Source organism: Triturus cristatus, chromosome 9, assembly GCF_964204655.1.
Source record: "Triturus cristatus chromosome 9, aTriCri1.1, whole genome shotgun sequence".
Lineage (NCBI taxonomy): Eukaryota > Metazoa > Chordata > Amphibia > Caudata > Salamandridae > Triturus > Triturus cristatus.
The window spans coordinates 963,613,414-963,635,508 of record NC_140592.1 but is presented as its reverse complement, the minus strand read 5'-3'; the positions used below and the strand labels follow the sequence as shown (position 1 = coordinate 963,635,508).

At 41.5% G+C, this 22,095-nt stretch overlaps 1 long non-coding RNA gene across 1 annotated transcript in view; it reads right to left on the bottom strand.

Moving 5' to 3' along the window:
- LOC146799154 (uncharacterized) overlaps positions 1–21,542 on the bottom strand; it is a 117,348-nt gene extending 95,806 nt beyond the window's left edge. The window contains exons 1-2 of the long non-coding RNA XR_014969240.1: positions 21,486–21,542; positions 8,569–8,640 (exon numbers count right to left, since the gene is read on the bottom strand). This is a non-coding gene — a long non-coding RNA (uncharacterized LOC146799154). The remainder of the gene's footprint in view (positions 1–8,568; positions 8,641–21,485) is intronic.
- Between the last annotated feature and the right edge of the window lie 553 nt (positions 21,543–22,095).

Genomic DNA, 22,095 nt, shown 5'->3' with positions numbered 1-22,095 from the left:
ATACATTCAGTAACACATGTTCAATCACTTAGTTATACAGTCAGGCACGCACCTACTAAATACCTACTAAATAATCCATTCAGGGACTTGTAAATTTACTCTTTCTTCAATACACCTTGGCATAGATATATATGAAAAATATTTAAATTTTACAGAAACACACATTCACTGGATGATGTAATCAGTGATGTCATCAGTGATGTAATTTGAGATGTCATCAGTGATGTCACTGATCAAGTCATGAGTGATGTAATATGTGACATCATCACCAGTGCATTGCAGGCGCGCGAGTTATAGTTATCTCAACTAACTATAATGGGCAAATTTCTCTGGTTTTATGAGTCAAATGTCCAACCAACTATAATGTTCCTGAAACCTATGTTTTTTTCAGTGAATTTCTAAGGTTTTTCAAATGCTAATTCCTAACGATAACATCTGTAAAACCGATGGTTTTTCAGTGAAAATACATATATATATATACACATATTACCTACTGGCAGTCGCCAGTAGGTAGTTATAGTTAGGACCTTGTTTCTATTCAAAAAGCATTTTTCTTTTGCCAATTTCTTTGGCGCCGTTTGACGAATCTTCACAAAATGGTCAAAACTAATGGGGCGCTCCGGTCAGCTCCTGTCTTTAAAGTTTCGGGGAGATTCATCAAACAGGGGCCGAGAAAAAAGGGGGTCTAAAACACGTTTTCCACATGTTAATTTCCATCAGAGCTTTAGACACGGCTACAGCCCAAACTGAGGTAAGGAATTCCAGCAAATTTGGCAAAAAGGTAACTCTTGGTTCAGAAAGCACTCTTTTAAATGGTGTAAATCCGTTCAGTAGTTCCTGAGAAATTAAAAAAATAAAAATGTATATATCTGAGCACTGAGGAGTCGCGAGTCCTCCCAAGTACGAGCTGACTTCTCATTGGCTGCCAGAACTCCAAACCAGGGAGTGTTGGCAGCCATCTTATCACTCGGTCACAAGAAATCAGAAAAAAGAACATGAAAAATAAGAAAAGGAGGCAGGGTACACCCTGACCCCCTAGGCCTGCTTAGGGGGTCCCTCAAGGAGCCCCAGGGCCAAAAAAAGCATTTTTTTTTTAAAAACCCATTATCGTCTGAATTTGCACTAGGTGTGCGAATTCAGGCAAAAAGAAAAAAAACAAAGGGTGGGATCCTGTGCTTTCTTTTTGAAATCCCTGGGTGGGCCAGGTCCCGGGGCAATGGTGTTTTGTGTTGCGGGGGCCCATGGGGGCCCCGCAGGCCCGGGGACCGCCACCTCCCCAGGGCAATGTGACACCTCCCTGGGGCTTTATTGTAATAAGGTGGGGGACCTTGTGGGCCCCCCAAGCCCTGGGGACCACCACCTCCCCAGGGCTTTGCTGATTAATTAGTGGGGGGCTTGAGCTCCCCACACTGCCCCAGGGCCCACCACCTCCCCGGGGCACTCTTAATTTAAATACTGGGGTCTGTTGTGGACCCCCCGGGCCCCTGGGACCACCACATCCCTGGGGCAATCTTAACCTTGGGAGGGGGGCCACCCCACCCCCCTCCTGGAGTCCTTGATGGTCCTGGAGAAGACCACCCCCCAGGTCCGGCTCCTGTAATATTCCAGGGTGCCCACCCCCGCGACATTGCCATTTGCTATGCTCCCGACCTGTCATAGCAAACTCTGCTTTGGTTTTTGGACGCTAGAGCATCTTGTGTCCAAAAACCAAAGCAGATTGCATGTCAGCAGCTCTCTTGTGCAAAACCAATGCCAGCTCCCACAGGAGGCGGGGAGCCGGCTTGGATAGTGGGGGCATTGGGGCTCCCCCCATGGACCCCAATGCTAAGGGACAGCCCCGGGGGATGGGGTCCCCAGGGCAAAAGTAGCCTGGGAGGGGGGCCACGCTGCCCCCCTCCTTTTTGTTTTAAATAAAAACGAATGGCCAGACCCCACTGGATGGGGTCCCCGGGGCTAAAATCAGCCTGGAAAGGGGTTGTTGTTGTGTAGCCAAAGAGGGCCTACAATATTTTTGTTCCCATCATATAGTGCTAATAAAGTGCTCTGGTGCAAAAAAAACTTTAGTGCCACCTAAAATCAAATATCATACATTAATAATAAAAATAAAAATGAGTTAGTTAAAAAACGGTGGTCAGCAAATTGCAAACAGGGACATGCAGAAATTACTAATTCCTCATAAAGTTTTTTGTGGTTAAACACCTATTCTAGAAGTATTCACTGAAATTGAGCCCCTGTGGGCTTTTGGTGTCGTGCTCTAAAATGTACAGTGTTTCTAGCTTCCTTAGTGTTGCCTACCAGTTTCCATCATGCCTTGGAGAAACCACTGTATCTAATACAAAGTACCTTAGATGTTCCAACTTATTTTCATGCACTTCTCTAAAATCATGTGCCGCGGGGTTACAACGGGTCAGAATTTGTGATTGCCCTGACATGCGGGAGTATTCTCTTGTGTACTTGCAGCTTTGTGCTGCCTACATATCATAGTCCACAGGAGCACTCCAACACATATAGTGGATTGTCAGTTTTGCATGTTAGAAATTTCTTGATGTTAGTTGATGTTAGTTGGTTCATCTTTAAAGGGTACTGAGTACGTTTTTTGTTAACTCTAAATCTACATGCCCAGCATGAGGTGCATTTTACAAATCCTTTAATTTGTGTTAGCCAATTAGTCTTTGTTTTCATCTCCGGGCTGCTGCTGACCAGCACATCACTCATTGAGGTGGCTTTTCTAAAGGGGATGACTGGTCTTTTTAGTAATATGCCTCCTAGGACAGGATCACTTACCACAATTAACCAACCCTTCTTGAATATATTACGTCGACAATTTTTCTGTTTGTTGTATGTGTGAAGTAGCCTTATACTCTGTTTTTCCTGTGGCTTTTGACTTATTGCTGTAGAACCTGTTTTGTTGTCTGATGTTCTAAACAACAGCATTGATCTGCTCGCAGCTTGATTTTTTCTAATTGCTGTATCAATAGTGTTCTCTGAGTATCCTCTTGCCAAGAAGTTGATTTTACTGTCTCTTTGGGCTACTCTCAAATCGTTATCGTTACTGCAAATTCTTCTGATTCGAGGCATTTCTCCATATGGTATGCTATGTATTAAATGCTTAGGATTGAAACATGCAGCTTGAAAAATGGTGTTGCCAGCTGTTTGTTTGCGGTGTAGTTTTGTTCCAATTTTTCTGTCTACAATATAGACCTCAACATCCAGAAAACAAACTGATTTTTGGCTAAGAGTTGCCATGAAGTGCAAATTGATATTATTAACGTTAATTTATGAGATGAAGTTCAAAGCGCTTTCTTTAGTACCCCGCCAAATCACAAAAAAGTCATCAATATATCTTAACCATGCAAAAACATGCTTATCTAATAGCTCCTTGTAGTTTGCTCTAAGGGCCAGCTCCTCCCACCATCCCATGTGCAAGCAGGCATATCTTGGGGGAGAAGCTGGGCCCCATTGCAGCACTCCTGATCTGCTGGAAAACTTTGTTCTGGAACATAAAGAAGTTGTTCTCCAAGCAAAATGTAGAAATTTTCACCAACACCTTATTATGTTGGTATAGACATATTGATCTCGTGCCTAAGAAATGTTCCAGGGCTCTTATACCATCCTTATGGTGGATATTTGTATATAGCGTGGTGACATCCAATGTCAATAATAGATAGTTCTCTTCCCATGTACAGTTGTGAATATGTCTGAGTAAGTCACTAGTATCCTGTATATAGGATGGCAAGGATCGCACATTTTCCTGTAAGAAGAAATCAATATAGCGCGATGTGTTTTCTAAGAGACCTTTCCACGCCAAAATGATTGGTCTCCCAGGTGACTTAGTAGCTTGTTTATATATTTTTCAAATAAAATAAATTACAGGCATAATCGGATTGTCGTTTTTTAGATATTTGTATTAAGAGTCCTGCACTTTTCCAGGCAAGTAGCTTTGAATAAAATACATTCTATATATATATTTATGTGTATTTTACTGAAATTCTCTTGTAAATTGAACACTATAGGCACCTGCTCCCTTCCTTAGTTTTACAAACATTTTCCTACTATTTGATGAGGACTGTGTACAATTCAGTAATCGTTAGTGCAAGACTGTTTGCTTTTCCATTGTACAAAGGATTGAACAACCGCAGAAGGGTATATTGCATTACTTAGATGCTTTTGCACATTTCAATTGACATCAAAAGCTGATGTGCTCAAGTGCTGTTTTGTCTATTGACTTCCTTGACAGAAACATCAAAAATATTGTGGAATTTCTCATTTTTTGAGAATACAAGTATTTTACAATCGATTGCTGGAGAAATCCTCTGCAAGGTTAAGTGTATAGGATTTCAGCTGAATGGAAGTTTGAGAATATTCATAGCTAAAAGCGACCACCATGCACGCATGAAGAAAATCAATTTTAATGATTTGGTTTTCCATAGAAGTTCTGATTTATTGGTTCGCTACTTCAAGTTTAGCATTGTCTATTAAACATGTTTGCTTCTACTAAGCAGGTACGTCCCTGGCTAGGATGATTTTGCACAGAATGAATCAATCGGCCCTGAGTTAGCTATGCAGAAAAGGACCATTTACAACAGACCTTCCAGTAATATCATGGGAACCAAGCTACACAAGCAATGGGTTGGCAAGATGGTGCCAATCCGTATCTGTATAAGTGTAGTCAGCATGATTCTACCTAGCATACTGATTGCTGCTTGCTTTCTCTTGTAAATACCTTGTCTATCCTTTGCTCCCAGGAGGAGACCATCCTCATTCTTTAACACACCGTCATCCAAAACTCTTCTCACTCCCTTTGCTTTCACGACAAAAGCCATACATTTTAGCAGCCAGTTCTCTCACTAAGCGTCCAATTACACGTTTTGACGGTGTGGGGCGGGTGGTACTCCACCGCCGCACCCCTGCACTGCCGAGACTCGCAACAGCACGCCCGTCATATTACAAGTTAATTCTAGTGTGGCGGGTGGGCAACATGGCGTTCCCAGGGTAGTGCCTCTTTCAAAGGCTGTAGTGCCTTTGAAAAAGGCACCGCAATGGGAATACCTCACAAGGTTCCTGCACGGCATGGACTAAAACGTCTATGCCCTGCAGGAACTGTTGTGCATGCCCACAGGGGGGGGCATGTTATGCCCCACTATGTGCATGAACAAGCAGAGGAGGCACAGGAGGCCCTCTAGTGCCCCCTTTGCTTCCTCTCTGCTAGAGTTTACATGGAGGAAGAACCTCAATGTCACCGGCAGAGGAGAGGAAACTCATGATATGCTTGGGTGGACAGCAGCGGTCTTGCCAAGCACATTGCTGCCTTTGACCGCTGCCTCACCTTCAGGGAACGGTGGTACCCTGGTGGTGTTAGCAGTCCCAGTGCGGTCTGACCACCCAACTTATAATGAGGCGGTCAGACCACCGGTACAGTGGTGGCTGGACTGAGACTGGTGCGCCCACGTGAGTCTGGTGGTTCGTAGACAGCCAGACTCATAATCAGACCTTCAATGTCTTGATTTCCCGGTTATAAGACCCCTGCACATATTTGCGGGTATTCTTTTAGTACATTAACATCTTGACTGTCTTCACCAAGAGGGTCGCCACAATGACGAAGGACATCCACTTGGCTCTTTACACTTATGTTCAGCTGATCTAAGGTAAACCCCAGTTGGCACACTGCAAAGCACAAGCTCCTTTAGGTGTAATTGCCACTATTATAAAACATAATCATACTGCAAATAAGAATGATATTTCTGACAGTCAATTTCTTTAGCCTTCATTTGCAGTTTGGTGGGTGGCCCTCTGTCCACCAGTAATAAGATCTCCTATGGTGGCGGACCACCACTCACCATATTTAGAGATCTGCAACTGCCTGGTAGAGACCTCCATACCTTCAATGAAGTTGTTGCATGGGGATCCTCTAGAGGCAGATTTTTATTTGGCGACTCACCAAACTTTTTATGTTACATAAACACATTTCTAAAGAGGGAATTTATTTTTGTGAAACAAAGTAATAATGACCCTAACACACTGGGAGTTTTTTCCCAGGTAATGGGGGGCATTTTGTATTTTTTCAAAGAGGAAAAAGATATGTCAGACATTTATTGTCACTTACTCACTCACTCAATCATAACTGTGCATGCTCACTTGCTATCCTTCATCTTCACTCACTCATTTCACTCACTGACTCCCATGCTTTTTATGGCTCTCTAAATCTCTTTCAATCACCGTTTACACACTCTGGCTTTCACTCACTTCTCAATTGTGTACGTTGTATCTCCCACGCACTCCCTTGCACCCTCCTTCACTTAAACTCACTGTCTCACCATCACTTTTACTCTAACTTCCCCATCCCATGTACCCCAACATTTGTATTCACTCACACATTCACTCAGTGTCTACCTTACTTGTATTTACTCACACTCATGCTCACCTTTTACTGACCAACTCTTATTCAGTTTCTAACTCACATTATCGGCCATCCTTTCATGCCCTCACTCTCCCTCACACTCTCCCTGACACTCTTTCACTTTCACTCACTCTGTGTGAGTCACTGACTTACTTTTTCACTCATTCAATCCCTCTCAATCACTTTGTGAACATTTTTCATCATAAAGAAAATGCATTTTCTTATCATTCTCTCAAGTTTTTAAACAATCCATAGAGTCAGCAGTACTCATTTTTGGTAAAGCGACACTCTGAATGGAAGTCTCAGCCCTCCAAATGCTGGCAGCTCCTGCTGCCTGGGGCCATACACCTATTGTTCTTGGATTTTTGTTTAATACTTTTTTGGGGAATCACAGAGTAAGGCCAACAGCAGTATCATGAATGATGTAATCAGTAATGCTATTTATCATGTCACAACTGATGCTACATTCAAGATGATCAAAACTATATACCCCACATGGCCATTAATATATTCACAATTTTAACACAACAACAACATAAATCCAGTGTGTTGGAGAGTTAATCTCATCTTTTATTTTATGCAATTATTTTATCAAACGTATTTGATTCTTTTTTGGTCTTTTCATCTGCAATACATGTAACAATTAACACTATATACAACATTTAATTCAACTAACAAAAAACAATAAAGTGTGCTACATTGACACTTTAAGAAAAACAAGAAAAAGAAAAGACATCTTTTTGGAACTATTCATGAAACAAAATCCAGAATCCCATGAAGTTGTGATGGTATGCCATATTCCCCGTTTGGGGATGAAGACACGTCCTTGTGATTCCCTCTCTCTTTTTGCCTGACCTATCATTTCTTTTTACGATTACTATTCATTATCCACAGGTGATATACATTGTTTTGTATGAAGAGAAGGGTCTCAAACTTCGACGCCAGGATTTTTGCCAACGTGTTTCAACCTCTATTGTGAATGGGGATGTATTAGCTTTTGTAGCTAATTAGAATTTTAGGTCTAAATTTGCTTTCAAAATACATTAGTGACAGGCATGCTAAATTATTTTGTACAATGCCTCTTAAGTGAGCATGCAGGATCCCATATGTGATATAAAGTCCACAATACTGAGTTTATTTAATTCCACCCACATTGCACTGATGTTTTCATGCAAAAGAGAAGAAGATATGAAAGTCTACTGGTTTGTATGGTGCAGTATACATAGAATCATGCAATTCTTTGCTAGCACATAGATATGTGTTATTGTTGCATGCATGATTTCCAATATGCTAGTAGAGAGGTGTGGTGCAGCGGCCAGGACAGCTGACTTCGGAGACAGGGTTCACGGTTTGATCCCTGGCGGCAGCTCAGCACCTTGTGACACTGGGCAATAGCTCACTAAGGGGCATATCAACAAGGGCTTTATCTCTGCTTTTTTGGCTTTAAAAGCCAAAAAAGGAGAGATAAAACTAGCGCCCTATCAACAACAGGGTGCTAACATGCAAATTTGCATGTTAGCACCCTTTTACTCTACGCTTCCCCTTGCATCTCTAATGAGATGCAAAGGGGGCGTTCCAGAGTAAAATAATAGGAGAAATGTCGCTAAGCGACATTTCTCCTATTATCAAGAATGTCGCTAACCCCGTTAGAGACAAAAAAAGCAGCGCTAACCGCGGTTAACGCTGCTTTTTTACGTCTGGTATTTTTCTGACTTAGCGATGATATCCTATGGAAGGAGGGTATCATGGCTAAGTTTGTGAGTCCCTATCAACAAGGTAAAGTGAGATTATTGCTGGGTTTCCAGCGATAATCTCACGTTAGCCTGTTAGCGTGAGGATTTTTATCGCTATTGAGATAAGCGCTGCTAATAGCACGCTATCTCAGCGATAAAAATTCACGCTAGCCGGCGATAATTATCCTAGCGCTAAGTGCGCTTAGAGATAATTATCGCCGGTTGTTGTTGATATGCCCCTTAATTTCCACGACAGCCCCCAGCACCTTGACACCTGTAAGGGTGAGTTGTTTACGCTTTACAAATACGGATTTATGTACGTGCATATGCTAGCCTTATCAATGCTCGTCGTATTCTTCATTACTAACTTGTGGTCTGTATTATAAAGTGAAAAAAGTGAAAATTATTTTTCAAGGCAGAGTAATCTTGATCACTCACCAGAGATGATACAACTTGATCGTGCCTGAAGCATGAATCGTTGAGGTCTCTCTATCCTGCTACACATAAAATCTAGGCATGAAGTAAAATATGACAGAACATTAAGCCACTGTTTACAAAAAGCATGTACCGTTTGTTGCTTAATAAAGAACATATTATGTGCCGACTTACTTTCTGTATCCAGTATTGCCTCAAATGAATTGGAAACCACCGGTGTTGGGCTCCAATGGTGTCTCGGTGGCGCATTACTGATTACATCATTCATGATACTGCTGTTGGCCTTACTCTGTGATTCCCCCAAAAAGTATTAAACAAAAATCCAAGAACAAGAGGTGTTGCGCCACCGAGACACTTAGCAGTGTAGCGCCAACGCAGGTACCCTTGCACTATGGTTTGTGTGCAGGGGAGGATTGTTTATAGGTGGGAAAGTGTCCCTTCCTGCACATGAACAATCCTGAAATGCCATTTTGTCACGTTCACGTGTGCTGCTGATCATGATGTCTGATGGTGACTAGGAATATTTCTGTTATACTGCCAGTTACACAAAGACATATGAGATGCTGCTAATGTTACCACCTTCTTAGAGCAAGTAGTAGTCAGCTTCTCCTACGATGTGGAGGACACTTTTGTTTTAAGGCTAATTAGATCTTGCCTCTCAGGGAAGCTGACCTGGATCTCAGTCCTAGAGCCCAGAACTCGAATTCTCAGCATTTTGGCTTTTAATTAAAGAAATTAGGCTGAAACAGTCAAATAAAGGTGCTAAGTGTTCTGCCTGTGACTCAAAGAGACGTCTTTCAAAAGATCATGCCTTTCAGGAATACCTGCTTCTCAGAATAAGATGCTCGACTTTTGGGTTGAGAAGCTGTGTTCTAAGACCACGGGAGTGGCATAATTGGTAAGGTATGGTAATCTTTATTTGAATCAGTTAATAAAATCACTTGCAATATATATTTACAGACATTAAAATTAAAAAGACAACATAAACGATGTTATCGATATAAAGGACGACAAACTGTTTCTAGATACAAAGCAAAAAAGGTTAGCACATCATGTGCACAGAGTCCCAGATACACCAGCTTCAGGAATGCTCTTTTACAGTCAATTGAAAGGTAGGGTGGCCTGTGGATATGATGTAGAACCTCTTCCAGGCTGGCGGGCTGGCCTCGGCCAGCTACGGCTGGCTGGTTGGATTAATAATGTCCTGGGCGCATGTTGTACACCAGCTTGGACCAGCAGCCTTCAAATTGCTCCTGTGAAGTCAAGCTGCATGTGGCCAGTATAGCCAAATAGTTTGGTATAAATCCTGTCCCAGACTAGCATCCTGGCCCCAGTGTTTTTGTTCTTTACTTTACAAGTTGCCTTTAAAACATGTTAGTAAGAAAGTGCCCTCTTTTTCCATGGTTGCCCCCACTTTTTGCCAAACTGCTGATGTACTTTGACTAAGTGTGTCCTGGGTTCCTGTCAAACAGGTACCCAGGGCCTATGTTCTTTCCCTAAGACTGCATTAAGACAAAACCCAATTGGCTCTCTTTGGCAACAGGTCAGTCCCATGTAAATGTTACCATAGGTACCAAGGGCACTGTGGCTAGGGAAGGCTAAGGGCTGCAGAACTTATTGTGCCACCCTCAGATGCCCTGTACCTTTACACACATACACTGCCATTGCAGGCTGAGTGTTTTGGTGCAGAACAAAGTGAAGAGTCGACATGGCACACATCCCTATGTGAAACCATCAAAAAGTGGTGCGAAGTTACACTCCCAACGGACGCACAGCAATTCCGTGATTAACTCACACCATACTTTACAGCTTGTCCAAATTTAATCCAATTTTATTCCAAATATGGTTTTCTTCACAAACTCTTGCTCCTGTCACGTGAGGCTCTGTTTAGTATACAACTGTTTCAACTTCAACCGATATGCCCATCCCGGGCTTTTTCTGAAGCATGACGTGTACGTAAACCATCCTCGATGTCAGATCTATTTTTTGACCAATGCTTTTCGGGCTGTTATTTAGCCCTTCTTCAGGGGTTCAATACAAATATTAAAACAACAATATTAATTTACATTCCCAAATCTATCTGCACTCATTTAAAAGTTACAACAAACCAACCATGCCCAATTTAACAAATAACTGATGTTTTCCTGCTAACCCCGCATCTCTGCATAATCAAAATGTGCCCAGAGCGATCTCTCCCAACATTCAATGCCTTCCCACATAAACCCTGTATGCCTCCATCCCCAATCCTCCCTATTCACCCAAAAGTGACGTATCTCCATAAACCTAACGCTACCAAATGTCGTTCCTGCCTTCCTCATGTAATGAAATCGTGTCCTTTTCCCAAAATCTCATTCCCTCAGCACAACCGTTACTGAATACATTGCTGCTGTTTCCCAATGAAAGTACGAACTCAAAGCTCCACCCCTCTGTATCAACCAATCCCGTGAGGTACGTCGTTCTCTAACCCAACCCTACAAACTTCAAATCCCATCAGTAACTGTTGGAGACAATACTCCCCGTTTACCCAACTTCTCCGGACCATACTCTAAAATTACCCCGCCCTCCGCAAATGATATACCCGTCAATTATAGCAAAAAATAGTTTGGTTTGCAAGGTGTCCAATATAAAAATGCACTTTCATCCAAATGTTAAACTGATTTCGCGATTTTTGAGCATACATAGTCCGATCCTGAAAATGTCTATCTTGGTTTTAACTAAAAGTCTAAGGACCCCATTACCGAAAAAGCGTAAATGTTCCAACCAACTCACATGTCACAGTCTCCTATGAACTTATTTATCAGTCATCCGTGGGTGCAACTGGCAGTGTAATGATAGATTCAATTTTGAAGGGTAGCCAAACGCACACCTGTTTCTTCCATTTTTATCAGTTCATTCCTAGTGTAATCCTTTCGCGTGCTGCCTGATGATATGGTCTGCCCAGGTACCACCAAACTTGTGAAACCATCAAAAAGTGGAGCGAAGTTACACTCCCAACGGACACGCAGCAATTCAGTGATAACTTACACCATACTTTACAGCTTGTCCAAATTTTATCCAATTTTATTCCAAATATGATTTTCTTCACAAACTCTTGCTCTTGTCACATGTGAGGCTCTGTTTAGTATACAACCGTTTCAACTGCAACCGATATGCCCACCCGGGCATTTTTCTGAAGCGTGACGTGTACGTAAACCATCCTTGATGTCAGGTCTCTTTTTTACCCAATGCATTTCGGGCTGTTATTTAGCCCTTCTTCAAGGGTTTCACTACAAATGTTAAAACAACGATATTATTTACATTCCCAAATCTATCTGCGCTCATTTCAAAGTTACAACAAACCAACCATGCCCAATTTAACAAATAACCCGCTAACCACTCATCTCTGTGTAACCAAAATGTGCCCAGAGAGATCTCCACCAACATTTAATGCCTGCCCACATAAAGACCGTATGCCTCCATCCCCCAATCATCCCTATTCACCCAAAAGCGACGTATCTTCATAAACCAAACGCTACCAAATGTCGTTCCTACCTTCCTCATGTAATGACATTGTGTCCTTTTCCCAACATCTCATTCCCTCAACACAACCGTTACTGAATACATTGCTGCTGTTTCCCAATAAAAGTCCGAACTCAAAGCTCCACCCCTCTGTATCAACCAATCCTGTGAGGTACGTCATTCTCTAACCCAACTCTACAAACTTCAAATCCACCATAAGTGGGGCTTATTTATGAGCCCTTGCGTCACTTTTACGCTTTTGGTGCGTCACTTTTAGTGACGCACCAGCGGCGTAAAAAGTGCACCACGTTGCGTCATATTTACAAAGTGACCCATCTAGGTAGATGCGTCACTTTGTAACCCCCTGTGCCTCATTATACCTGTGCCAGGTACAATGTATGCAGGGTGGGCGTTCTGACGCAAGTAAGCCTCATAGAAGTAACGCAGTGAAATCTATGAGATTTCACTGCACCACTTCTAGGACGCAAATGCATCAATATCTTACGCCTGCCTCACAGCAGGTGTAAGACTGATGCAGGCACATTGAAATGGAACTTGCCCATGTTAAATGACCCATTGCTGAAATTGCGTCACTTTTGTGACACACTCCAGCAATGCGTCATTCTTTGCATCTACAGATTCGTCAGAAATACTGACTATCCGTAATTCCTTGCGACATGATGCGTCATACTGTAAATATAACGCATCCAGCATGTCGCAAGGAGAGCACAATGAAAAGTGATGCATCTCTGTTTTCACGCAGCAATGCGTCTCTTTTCATATATGAGGCCCTGCATATGTGCTAAAAGGGAATTACTTACCTTTTTTCTAGGAGATGCCTTAGTGTGATATCTAGGCATATCACACTGATTAGCAAAATTAGTCTGAAAAGTAATTTCGAACTGTTGACTTACCTGAAATTCAACCGAATGCATTTGAACATGCATACAACTGTAAATCATTGCATAAGATTTTGCAAAGTATTATTTCAGTTACCTGCACCAGGCTTGGCTTGGTTCTAAGGATTAAAATAACTAAATAATATGTTTGATACAAACAAATTGGTCTTAGTTCAGTCTTTGAGTGTGTGACATCATTTGCTACCTGAGTGTGTACAACAAATGCTTAACACTGCCCTCTGATAAAGCCTGACTACTCACCCACACTACCACAAATAGAGATTAAGGTGCTATCTACATTTTCCTTTGCCTACCTTTGTGGTTCCAGTGGACTCTGTGCACACTATACCTCATTTTGGAATAGTATATACAGAGCCAGCTTCCTACAGTGGTCTTTTAAAGTCAAATGGAGAAAAGTGGTTGGACTGTATGGTAACATCCTGGTTCCATCTGGCTATGTGAGTTAATAGCATCCTGGGCACCTGTATACCAGCTTCGAACACCTTTGTAAAGTTCTCTTGTGCAGCCATGCTATGGATGACCATGATAACATGATGTTGTAGTGTTTGTCCTTTTCCCAGATTAGCAACATGGCCCCCAAGTGTTTAGTCTGTGAATAGTGGATTAGTAGCAGCATAAGTACGCCAACTGCACAAAATAGTTTTGTTGCAACAAATGACGCCAGTTGGCCCGAGGATGTATCATAAATCCTTTCCTCTGCAAGCAGCCTAGCCTCTGAAAAACTCACAAAATATTATTCTCTCATATAAACCAGGCAATGCTCCACACATTTTCTAGTTTACTTATATTTTGTTTGAATCTGATTATGTATTTTGCAAATCGGCTATACAAAATTGGGTCATCAGTTCGAAGGCAGGCTATAACAGCCTGCCTGCATGCTCGGATCTCTTTATTTTTCAGTGGACGTTTAAGTTGTCAATTCCTGTCAGAGGCCATTGCAGGACAAATGCAAATGAGGTGAGAAAGATCTTCTGTGCTGGAGCCAAAAAACAGCAGCCTCTATGACCAAGGTACTGCCATATTGAGTTTTCCACTAGGGTCGGGGTAGAACTCAGGTGGCACTGTAAAATTCTAGTTTTAAATATAACGCATGTGTGCTGGCCAAATATGTTATGGGCATCAACTGAGAATAGCTATTAATCATTTCAACAAGGGGGGGTACTGTTCCTATCGAAAAAGAAGACTAGGTTATGGACAGGAAGCCACGGGCAATCCTCAAGATTGTCTGTTGTTGCCTTCACACACCCCTAGGGATGACATGCTTCATCATCAGGCGGGTGCTCCTCATTGGGCCGGTAAGGATCAATTTTGCAGAGATCATTTTGTAGTTAATGACATCAGATGAGTGCGAGGGTGTCCAATAAGTGGGGTCCCAGTGATTCTGAAAAAAAGTGAATTAAAACTGTCTAAGGGACATTAAATCACTCTTTAATATAAGGACTACCCTGATAGAACTAAAAACGACAGATGATTAAGGCTATTATGGGGGTATGATGTACTTGAGTAGCTCAATATGCGTAGGATGAGGTAAAATCGTGTCACTGTGGTCGGAAAATGATCTGTGGAGCATCTTCAGGACCAGAAAGGGAATGGAATCAAAAAATTAAAAGAGGGACCCCTTAGTTTGGCCAATGGAATAGGGTACTATTAACAAGTAAAAGAAAGATTTTTTCTTCGGTTTTTAATATCGTATACTGGCAAAACCTCTACTCATGCCTACAACTCATCATTCTTCCACTCAGACACATACATATGACTATGAACAAGGCCCAGACAGTAAATCCATAATACGTCAAGAGTAGAAATTAGTACAATTGTTTATTTCAAATCTTTTACTCTTTTAGGTATGTTTGTTAAAAAAGCAAGCAGCAATACATACACAGAGCAAACTTGCCAAAGCAATTAATACATTTGAATACAATAATACATTTCACACTCAATAACACCCGTTATATTCATAAAAACATCAAAGACATATTTCTAACACCAATTCCTCAATTGCTAAAAGAGAGATAAGAAAGACAATACATTTTGTCATACAAAGTTGCACACTCGTAGAAAAAAGGTCAACTGAGACCCAGTACATTGACTTCCGTTTAGTATCAACTGATCCAGCCAGCAATACGAATTGTGCAGGTTATGCGTCAACGTGTTTTGATGGTGTTAATTCATTTTATACCATCTTTCTCAAGACAAACATATTGCTCTCTTTGTTATTAAAAAACATGTACATGTATATTCCTGGGTACAATCCTATTGATTCCTCACAATTGTTATTTTAATTTATGCCGTAAGTTACACTTAATCACTGGCATTCATCGATGACTAAAAGACTCCCAAATGTGATATCTGCAAGACAGTATGTATATTGGTAGTGATCAATCTTATAAACCGTCACTGTGTGCCTGATAAGCACTCCATACCAGACACCTTTATATGAATTTTAAAAAATAGCTGTGATGAAACACTGGTTATGTCCTTCTCGCTCTCACCAATGTAGAGCTTCTGCATAAAACGACTACTTTGATGACTGCCCTTCATAAATTAGGCCTTTCTCAGCTTTATGGTATGACGTGCGGGGCTCTCCTCGTTCACAGCTCAAAATCATCGATTTCGAGCTGTGAACGAGGAGAGCCCCGCACGTACATTGGTGAGAGCGATAAGGACATAAGCAGTGTCTCGGCACACACCTTCGCCTATCCGGATTTCAATGTGCTGTTAACTTGCTCCACAAGTACGAAAGCCTCTGGGCGGTAACTGTAGTGTAGCCTTTGCTCAACTTGTAAGGCTGCACATAACATATGCAGGACCTCATTGTTAAAATGAGTTCCTATGTCTGACTCCAAAGAAGTTGGGGAACCGATTCTTGATATAAAGTCTCTCAACAACAGCTTTGCCACTGTAAGACTGTCATTTCTCCTTGAAAGGTAAGCTTCTACCCACCTTGAAAATATGCAATCAGCAGGACATATTGCAGCCCTTTACATGTGGGCATCTCTATGACGTCTAGCTGCATCCTATTGAAAGGACCTTCTGATTTCCCAATATGACTCATTGTTGCTGGCGTTCATCTTCCTGGGTTTTGCTGCTGGCATATCACACATCTGTGGAACAAACTTTCAGCCATCAATCCGAACATTGCATTAAACCAACACTGTTGGAAAAGACACAGCATGGCCTCACTACCTACGACCATAGCGATGTCTAGCCATAGGTGCTAAAAGACTATCAGGTAACACTTGTGTTCCATCCATTGAAACCCAAATCTCTTCTTCATCTCTTTTAGTACAACCTGCTCTAACCCAACCTTGTTGTTCAGCTTCTATTACTTCTTTCTGTAATCTCTTACCTTCTTTCCAAGTAACTACAGCAGTTAATAACAGATTGCAATTTGAGACATCTGTTGATTCATTAATTGGATCCCAATTAAAGGAACAGGCATTTAATGCACAGTATCTAGCTGTTTTGGCAATGTAACGATTGCCAACAGTTACATAGCCTGTGCCCTGCATATAATAATCCACATTTATAAAGCGCGAACAATCACCCGTAAGGGTCTCTAGGCGCTGGGGGCCGTCTGGGAAGATTAAGCAAGCGATTGTCCAAAGTCACATGGTGCTGGGCTAATCTGCCGCCGGCGCCGGGGATCGAACCATGAACCCCAGATTCCAGAGTCAGTTGCCCTGGCCACAGCGCCACACCTCTTCCCTGGGCAGTACACTTCACCACTGCAATTTGGATGGGCAATCGCAGTGACACTAGGTTCCTCACACTTTCACCATTACATACTGATAAGCTAGAGGAAGTCATCAACCCACAATGAGACTACAATTGCATAAAGTCATGTACAATGCCAAATCCGTACTGACTGTCAGTGAAAATTGTCACTCTTAGCTGAGATGCAGCAATCCCTCCTCAAAGCAACCAATTCAGCCACTTGTGCAAAAAAACTTATTTAAGTCAAAAAGCTTCAATCACACCTGCAACTTTACAAATAGCATAGGCAGCTTTCAGATTTCCTTCATGATCTTGCAAACAAGAACCATCAACAAACAGCACATAATATGATTCGGGCAGTGGCACATCTTGTATATCTGGACTTGGTTTAGTACACAGCTCAGCTACTTCAATGCAATCATGTTCCACTTCATCAGTCATATTCTCATTTCCAGGAAGTGGCAATAAGGGTGCAGAATTCATAGCAGTGCTCCTTCTAAGGGTGAGGTTTTAGGCTCCCAGAATGATTTGCTTGTACTGGGTAAGCCTACTATTGGTAAGGTGTTGCAGTCAAGTACATGTTAACACCATCTCAACTAAATAGGGTACAAACACAGTCAGGGGATGACCCATAATTTTGCTTTCACATTGCTCAATACTCAAGCATGCAGATGCAATCGCTTTCAAACATCCAGGCAAAGTGGTGGCCACAGAATCAAGTGTGGCTGAAAAATAGGCCACCGGTCTTCGTGCACAACCATGCATCTGTGTTAGCACTAAAATAGCACAGCCCTCTCTCTCACTGCAAAACAGTATTAAGCTTTGATGATAAACAGGCATTCCCAGAGCTGGGGTGCAACAGAATCTCAACTCTGTAAATGCACGCATACAGTTGTCATCCCATGGCGCCGGATCGGACACATTTTTGTGTGTTAACTTCTGGAGAGGCTTGGCTGGCAGGAAAAAGTTGGGAATCCACTGTCAACAATAACTTACCATTCCCAAGAACATGCAGACTTCATTTGGAGTAGTTGGTGGATTCATTTTAAGAATGGCTGAGATTATTTTTTTGCTACACTTTTCTTGCTCCTATGATGTCCTAGATCAGGACCTCTTTCTTGCAAAACTGTAACTTGCTCGGGAGATTTAATGCCCAATCTCAGCTAAATGGTTCAGTAGTGCAATATTATAATTCTTGCAAGTCTCTTGCATATTTGATGCCACCAATAGTTCCTCAATATATTGTACCAAAATCGAGTGATGTGGCATCACTAGGGACTTTAATCTCCGTTCAAGTATCTGGTTGAAGATTGAAGCACTGTCCATTTTCCCTTGTGGGATTCAGCACCATGCCAAAACATGATTGCCGAGATGGAAAGCATAAAGAAACTGACTATCCTCATGCAACAGAATAGAACTGAAGGCTTGGCATAGGTCAAAGACAGAGAACCACTCAGCCTCACATGGACTCTGAAATAGTATCACAGCTAGATTCAGTACCACAGGACAACTTGGAACAACAATTAAATGTACCTTCTTCTAATCTTGTACGATGCAGTTCTTTTCCATTGGTCTTCTGTAAACCCATGATGGGTGAGTTACATGGACTTCCCATCATTTCTCTCAATATGCCCTGTTCAATCATTGAGTTAACCACAGGAGTAATCCCAGGAATTGTATCGGGGGTCAAATTGTATTGTGGGATTCACAGTAACTCAATTTTTGGTTTCACAATAATGCAAATTGGTTCAATACCTTTGATGAGACCAATATCTTTACCTGTAAAGTCCCAGACTTCAGGTAACACTGAATCTCCCAATTCAATGGGCAAGTCATCTTTGGTCAATAATGGATGCATTCCAATATCAGATCTTTGTTTAGAAAGGTTGAAGACAATGTCTTCATCGTTTGTATGGAACTCCATGCCATTTGGAATACAATAAATTGACAAATTTGGCTTGCATAAAAGGTTTCGTCCAAGTAGATTCACTTAACTTAAATCGCACACCACAAAACGATGTTGATCCTCAGAAGACCCTATTTTGACAGGTTCCACTTGGGAAACTGGGGTAGAAACTTGTTTATATGTTACTCCTACAACTTGGATTCTTTCTACCAAGGGGGGTAGGTTAGGAACCTCTGCTACTCTCACAGTAGAGCAGGTAGCATTAGTGTTGACAAGGAATGAGACAGGATTCCCATTTCCCTTGCCATCCACTTATGGACCACTTTGGTCTACCTCTAAGGCTGTGCCAAGCATGCAATCCTCCTCTCCTCTCCTCTCAGGCCTTGTCATTGCAACAGGCCTGAGTCTAAATCATCTTTCTGAATCAAAGAATATTTTTAGGATGTACCCTGATTCACAAATCAATCAATCAATCAGGGTTTTGTAAAGCGCGCTACTCACCCGTGAGGGTCTCAAGGCGCTGGGGAAGGTCAGCAGATCCGTTCAGCTGAAGAGTCAGGTCTTTAGTGTCTTCCTGAAGGTGTTCAGGTAGGGGGCGTGCCTGATGTCTGCCGGGAGTGCGCTCCATGTTTTGGCTGCGATGTGGGAGAAGGATATTCTGCCTGCTCTGGTGCTGTGGATGTGTGGGGTTTTGGCCAGTGCGAGGTTGGAAGATTGGAGGTTACTTTTTTTGGAAGCATGGTTGAGGATTTTGAAGGTGACTCTTTTCTCCAAGGGGAGCCAGTGGAGCCTTTGTAGGTGTTGGCTGATGTATTCATGCCGGGGGTTGCCAAGGACGAGTCTGGCGGCGGTGTTCTGGATCATCTGGAGTTTGCAGAGTGAGGACATGTTTATGCCAGCGTAGAGCGCGTTTCCATAGTCAAGTCTGCTGGTGATGAGTGCGTGGGTGACCGTCTTCCTTGACTCAGGGAGGATCCACTTGAAGGTCTTGCGGACTATTCAGAGGGTGTTGAAGCAGCTGGAGGTGGCGTTATTGACCTGTCGGTTCATGGTGAGGGATGAGTCAAGTATGATGCAGAGGTTTTTGGCGTGGTCTGAGGAAATTTTAGTTAGATGGTGAGCCTGATTTGTATTGTAGTCTGCATTTGTACATTCTGTTGTGGCATTGTGACTTGGGCACTTGCATTGGCTGAGCTTCAGGTACATTCGGATGTTGTATTCTTTCTGTCTGTTGAGTCTGAACCATGTTATTTCCCTGGGACTGTGCATACTCTCCATACTGAACCTTATTTCCACTTTTATTAAAATTAAACCATAATTCATGCTCCCAATGCCCCAACTTGCCACAAACATGTCAAGGATTTGTTTTCTTCAATGACAGCACATCATAACCTGTTCTTGGATCAATCAGAACACTGCGACCTCTACCTTGCAGTAAACTCTGCTGTTGAAATTCATTAACACTTTGCATGATAGGGACCTGATTATCAAATACCAGCTGATCATGTCCTCTCTGTATAGCCATCCTTTGTGCAATAATTACCTTCTTTTTTAGTTTTTTTATGTTTCACTTCCAATTAATTTCCACAGTACTTTGCGTACGGTAGAATCTCAGCTATCAGCTTATTCTGCAAGTAAATCATATTCAACTGAAACATTGCAGACATTTCAGGCCTCAATCCATATACAAACAATGTAGACAAAATGTCCTATTTCTTTCTCATTAACCACCACAAGGGCAGCCCAAACCACCTGAACCAGGGGCATACAGTGATTATTCCAAACAGGGGTTCAGAGTATACAATTTCGCAGTAAATAAGAACAATTAATGAACCAAAAATGTTTTACAAGTATAACAATGCACACATTGGAATACCAAAGAATCAAAGAAAATAGAATCAAAGACCCTAATTGAAAAATATATAAAATAATGCAAAATTTATTTAGTGCAAAATATCACCATAGCTAAGTATCGTAAGCTGGTACATATAACATATTACAATCATGTACAAAAACCAGACAAGTGGCAGACAAGGAGAAAGAAACATATAGGGCAGAGTTTCAACACTGTACAAGCTTTAAGGAAACTTACATATGTATCAAATGGTTTCTGTATTGCTCTTAAATGAATTCAGCAACGAACCACCAAAGCAGATTTAGACACTTAACAGTCTCATGGGGTCAAAAAATCGAATTACACCACTTCAAATGAAGCCCGTGTAGTTACCAGGCTAAACCGCAAAAGCAAGGATAGTGATAATTAATTGTCAGATAGCAACAATGTATTTCAACATGTACATATTTCTTATAAAGATAATATGTATACTATGATAGTGTCCACCTTTAATATCTAAAACAATTAGCAATCCAACGTTTTCACGTAAGTAGGAAGCTTAAGAATAACGAAAACGATAAATCAGTATTAATTGCCATATGGGGGATAACTTCACCGGCATCATATTTACAAATATGGCAGATAAAAATAGAGATAGGGAAAACAAGTTTACACGAGGAGTGACAAAAAAGCCTTGTCATCTAAAAGGCATAAGTAAGTATTAATTGCCAAAAGGGGAATAACTTCACCGACATCGTGAGAAGAGAAAGCTACTATGCACGAGGCGTAACAAAAAAGCCTCATCATCTACAAAGGTATCGTATTTTTTAAAAAGCGCAAGTCATAACAGAGGCCTCAGCATCTTAAGGGGTAAGGGAAAGGGCGGCAAAAAATTCTATATAAGCGATAGTTTAGACCGGGACCTTACTTTACCCTGCAGCAGTCAAATGTTACCGCCTAATATTTTACAAGGAAGATTAAATATCAAAAAAGCTAGAACTGCAGATGTTACAAGATTCATTAGACTAGTATCAAAACCGCTTACCCGATAGAGCGTGCAGCACAGCAAATTAATTACCGACTGGCAGCGTCATTACACCGAGTCGCCGGCGTCGTACCTTAAAAAACGGCTAAGAGTGATGAAAAAAGGACTTCATCTAAGGCCTAACAAATCCCCAGCGCCATATTGGATCGGGTAGGAACAGGTTGGGATATAAACAAATCAAGAGTTAGCTTAAACAATTAACACCAAACAGGTATTAATCCCACCACCGAAAGAATAAATGTTAGAATTAACGAGATTTTTCAAAAATAATAAAAATAAATATAAAGAGAATATTAATTCAATAATTGTGTGCCAAGATGTCGAACAGCTTCACAAGCATAATTTAGACTTCGTCGTTACCCTAAATCAAATTGGCAGCTTCAAACATCATATTGCAAGCGCATCATGTAATCAAATGTTATGCATATTGAACAGAGTCACAGATACATTCATTGTAGCGACATGATTCCCATTATTCAGAAAAACAGTTTCCACATTGTTATGTAGCGATACATGAAAAGATAGCAATAAAGTTATTTTGAATAATTCACACAATTACAAAAAAATTACAAAAAAGTTGCATATTACGAAACAATTCATAAATCACGAT